General features: G+C 37.3%; 1 long non-coding RNA gene across 1 annotated transcript; it reads right to left on the bottom strand.

The window, feature by feature from the left end:
* Nucleotides 1-408: 408 nt before the first annotated feature.
* LOC121947704 lies at nt 409-1019 on the bottom strand. The gene is made up of 2 exons (XR_006106102.1): nt 824-1019; nt 409-546 (listed from the first exon to the last, which is right to left on the bottom strand). It is a non-coding gene; the product is annotated as an uncharacterized LOC121947704 (long non-coding RNA).
* Nucleotides 1020-5423: the final 4404 nt, after the last annotated feature.

Below are 5423 nucleotides of genomic sequence, written 5' to 3'. Positions count from 1 at the left end.
ATTTAGGGGGATTTAGTGCCATTTAGCTGGGATTTTGCATATTGCAATTAGCTTTAGCATTTTTTACCACAAGCTAATTTATCTGCAGAGGTTTCATCTGGTCCAAAACAAACTGACCAGGTGATTTAAAAAACTGATAAAAACAATAAATATAAAGAAGTTTCTTGTTACAAAACAGGTTTTTTTTCAGCACTGTTTGGCATTTCGAAATGAGGGTGGCTAACCTGCTAAACTGCACCTGCTTATTTGTGTTTCCTCTCTAAAACAAATGAAACTTGTGACTTAAACTGGTAAAAACACAAAATGAAGCAGTTTCACAATACAAATTTTGTAGTTTTCACCACTGCTGGTTGTAGAGGGGCTACTGTAGCCGATGAAAAACACATGAATGGCCGTATCTAGAGCCACTGTTAGGTTTGTCCATTCTGGGCTACTGTACAATTGTTATCTCAGATGTGAGTCAATACCAAACACAACAAACAAAAAAATATACTCAAAACCCTAAACTTTCCTACAAAGACAACAAAAGCCAAACAGGTCTGTAACCTGTTCTCCTAAACCGTAAACAGGGGAAAACATTTAATTAAAAAAAAACAGGCTACTCATTCCTATTACCGTTCAAACAAAGTGCTCAAATTAGTGCTCAGATATTTACAATGATCTAGCAGAATGTCAAACAGAGTATTTACAAAATTCAATTATCAAGCAGCGATGAAAGGGCCCTTGCACCTGGGAACTGGTGAATATGCCACATCATCTTGGTTTACATCTTTTGTAAACCAAACCATAAAAATTTCATGTAAATTAATTAATTAATTAATACCTGTTCTCCTAAACCGTAAACAGGGGAAAACATCTAATTAAAAAAAAACAGGCTACTCACTCCTATTACCGTTCAAACAAAGTGCTCAAATTAGTGCTCAGATATTTACAATGATCTAGCAGAATGTCAAACAGAGTATTTACAAAATTCAATTATCAAGCAGCGATGAAAGGGCCCTTGCACCTGGGAACTGGTGAATATGCCACATCATCTTGGTTTACATCTTTTGTAAACCAAACCATAAAAATTTCATGTAAATTAATTAATTAATTAATAAATATATATATATATATATATATGTATATATATATATATATATATATATATATATATATATATATATATATATATATATATATATATATTATGTTGAAATGTCTGAAGGTTTAGCTTAGTTGGTTAGAGGGCTTACCTGCACACTGCACACTGTGAGATCATTAGTGAACTCCAGCTAAAGCGGCCGTTCATTTCTGTAAAAGTGGGATAATGGACCCCAGTTTGGACCCTGGAGATATTTCATATGATGTAGTACTGCCAACGCCCACTAGAAGGCACTGGAGGGCACAAAAATTCAAAGTTATCTTGGTGAACATCATTTGTAGACCATATCATGAAAATGTACTTACTTACTAAATTACTTAATTAATTCTTTAATATTAAAAAAAAAAGCAATTTGGAATGTTGAGTTTGAACCTCATCCAGGGCAGGTAAGTTTTAAGTTAAGTTAAGTTAAGTTTCAGTTAAGTTTTACAGACTGCTTCCCCCAAAAAGAATAGAAGAGCAACTTAATCATCATTCATTTATCATCATTGGTCCAAACCTCACCCAGGACAGGTAAATGCAGTCATTCAGAGCAAAGAGCTATATTCAAGGTAAAACACCTCGGTCTATCAAAGCACTCACTCATAATCAATGAAATTGCAACAGCACTAAAGGGAATGTTGAACACACATAAGCTGTTCAGAGGTTTGGCTCAGTGGGTAATGCAGGTGGTTAGTGTGCATGAGGTTGCTGGTTCAAGTCTTATCTGGGGCATTTGACTTTTATGGCATAAATACAAGAAATTATTGTCTCATATGTGGTCACGTCACTGCTGATACTGAATTTTACATATGACCCTTATATCAGAAGAGCAGACAGATACATCAGCTGATATTTTAATTTATTTACGCCATAAAACATCATTTGGCTGTAGATTCATACAGTTTAGACACTGACCGTGATATTGCAGAACAAATTAAGGGACGTAAAGTTGAGCAATATATTGTTTTGGCCGATAAATCAGGTGAAGTGGTCCCAAACCAGTTAAAACCAGTATTGGCAGAAGTGTCTGTCAAAGTGAAGGATTATCAGCCTGACTCATATCAGTCCAGTTTTTGACAGACATCACTGCCGATACTGAATTTTGCCTTTCAACACCATATGACCCTATTTTCAGCAGAGCAGACAGATATGTCTGCCAATATTTTATTTTATTTACGCCATTAAACATCATTTGGCTGTAGATTCATACAGCTTAGACACTGATTGTAATATTGCAGAACAAATTAAGGCACACAGTAATAAGTGATATATCATTTTGGCTGATAAATCAGGTGAAGTGGTCCCGAAACAGGGAAAACCAGTATCGGCAGATGTGTCTGTCGAAATCAAGGAATATCGGCCTGACTCATATATCAGTCGAGTTTTTTGACAGACGTCACTGCCAGTACTGAATTTAGCCTTTCAACACCATATGATCCTTATATCAGAAGAGCGGACAGATATGTAGGTCAATATTTATTTATATATATTTATTTTATTTATGCCATAAAACATCATTTGATATGATGTCACTGCCAATACTGAATTTTGCTTTACTTAGTTGATTTTAATCAACTAAGTTCTTGGCAGGGAAAATTCAATATATGAAAATTCAGGTGACAAGTGGACAACTGTGTGTTTTTTTAATGTTTATAGTGTTTGTTGCAAGGTACGTCACAGATTACTTCAGCAGAGCAGACAATATATCAATGATATTGTATTTTATGTATGCCATGAAAGTCAAATGCCACAAAAGTCAAATACCACCTGCCCCAGACAAGACTTGAACCAGCAACCTCAGAGGTGATAACCACCTGACTAACCCACTGAGCCAAACCTCCAGACATGTTGCACCTTTTTGACATTTCCTTTTGAGTCTGTGCAAAGACAGCAGCCCTCAAAACTCATCTGTCCCACATAAGCGTTGAACCATCTACCTTCGGTATTCTAACCACCTGGTTTACCCACTGAGCCAAACCTTCAGGCACTTCATGTGTTTTTGACATCCCTTTAATCAGTATCAGCAGTGATGTCTGTCAAAAACTCATTTGATATATGAGTCAGGCTGATAATCAACTAAGTTCTTGGCAGGGAAAACTCAGTACTCAGTATATGAAAATTCAGGAGACAAGGAAACTATTGTGCTTGTTTTTAACTGTTTTACGTCTTTGTTGCAAGGTACGTCATGGATGACTTTTATCAGCAGAGCAGACAGATATATCAACCGATAATTTATTTTATTTATACCATAAAAGTCAAATGTCTCCTGTGCCAGGTAAGACTTGAACCAGCAACCTCTGGCTCATTAACCACCTGATTTACCCACTGAGCCAAACCTCCTGACACCTTATCTATATGTCTGGAAGGTCTTAAGATCATACAGACAGAATTTCAACTCTATGGGTACAACAAGCCACTCCACAGGAAAACTGTGAAAGTTTTGCGTGGACCGCTGATAACTTTTTGTCACAGACGGGTTAAGATTAGACATACGAAATTTGAAGTCGATTGCATTAACCCTGTAGGAATTGAAAGTAAGAGGCCGGAAATCAACAAAAATGAGCACAAAAATCAAAATGGCCGACTTCCTGTTTGGTTTAGGGGATGGGTCTAACAGGCTTTTTGTGTGTCTGGGTATGATACATAAATATGAATTTCGGAATTGTAGGTGAAACTCGCCATTGGGGCTACACATTAGGGGGCGCTGTGGGGTCATTTTGTTTACCAAGTTTCATGAGTGTTTGAGCATGTTTAGACCTCCCAAATTGCGATTCATTTGGTAGAAAAAAATAATAATTTCTTGTATTCCAAGAGGGTCCTCACAAGGTTCGTGCTCAGGCCCTAAAAAAGCAAAGAAGATTCAAAGTTATCAAGTTATCACAATGTATCAAAACCACACAGACTCTAGCTGGGAGTGGTGAGAAGAAGAGACTTCCCTATAATACATCCATGATGAAGAGCTCCAAGCAGCTCCAGTTTAAATAGCCCTCTGATTCTGGAGGAGCCAATCCAGCAGCAGCCAATCCCTCTGGTACAGCCAATGGCAGCACACCACCTGCATCCCAACATCCACTCACACATCCACACATGCACATAAACAGAGAAAAGAGTAGAAAAAGCACAGACAGAAAACAACAGCAAAACAAGATGACCCCAGGGCTCATAACAACATAGTGATGAACATAGCGGACTGTAGATATAAATGGCTCATTCAAACGTAATGAAAACACAACGATCCTCATTTTCAGGTGCTTATACACTAAGGAAAGCATACCTTATCTTATATATTTAGTTTCTGTAAATATGTCCTCCTAAATCCTCCACACTGGACTTTTAAGTATGATGTCAACAGTCGATCAAACAAGATTTGAAAAGATTCCTGATTCTTCTGGAAGACAGAGATAAAGAGGCTGTCAAACGAATCATGCTTCCTTTTAAAAATCGACCACACCTGGTGTTTAAACAGTGGGTCACAACTTTAAGTGGTTTAAAGAGACTTTGAGTCACATCATTATCCAGACATCATTACACATAATTATCTACTTTGGTGATCTGTCTTTTAGCCACTGAGCTCAATCAATTCTCGGCAGGCGTATTCAAAATTAACTCTGTCAGCTTTAAGTCAGCTTTGTGAGGCGACTGACTAATAGCTTAAAATTCAGTGCAGGGCTTTATAGCGTAGGTGAGCCACCTGGCTTGAAACCAATCAGAAAAAATATTACACTTTTACAAAATGCAACATTAAAAGGGAAAGAGAGCAGAGCAATTGCCATTTATCCCCCCTCAAAAGTGACTTAAGGCATCATCTGCAAACAAAATTGATCACAAGAAACAATGTGTCAGGATCTGGGTGGCTTACCACCTCAGGCAAAAAATTCCCAGGTGGAAAACCCTGCAGTTAGTGGAGAAACTAAACCACAAGAACAGGACATTATCATCAGACTGTCACTCCTCTGTGTGACGCAAACTTTCTTTAAGATTTAAACTGTTTGATTGATGAAACAGGTGGTTCACTACTGCTGATTTATGAAACTGCTATTAAATGTTTTTAAGGGTCAAAAAGGGTAAAGTCAGAAGTTTCTGTCTGCTGCTTTATGTTAAAATGTTTGTGCTCCTCACACCATGATAAGCATCTTTGTGTGCTCCCCTTGTATATAACTGTTCAGATAGCTTTTAAAGCAACATTAGATTTGTTGTGTTTACCAGCTCTACTATCAAGTGCCCTTAAATCACTGTTGGTTCTGCTTGTGACCACTTTTCATCTGTTTTGTTTGGCTGTTGTTAGTGTTTCATCATT

The sequence above is a fragment of the Plectropomus leopardus genome, chromosome 9 (genome assembly GCF_008729295.1).
Source record: "Plectropomus leopardus isolate mb chromosome 9, YSFRI_Pleo_2.0, whole genome shotgun sequence".
NCBI classification, from domain to species: Eukaryota; Metazoa; Chordata; class Actinopteri; order Perciformes; family Serranidae; genus Plectropomus; species Plectropomus leopardus.
This window is presented reverse-complemented; position numbering and strand designations above follow the sequence as displayed.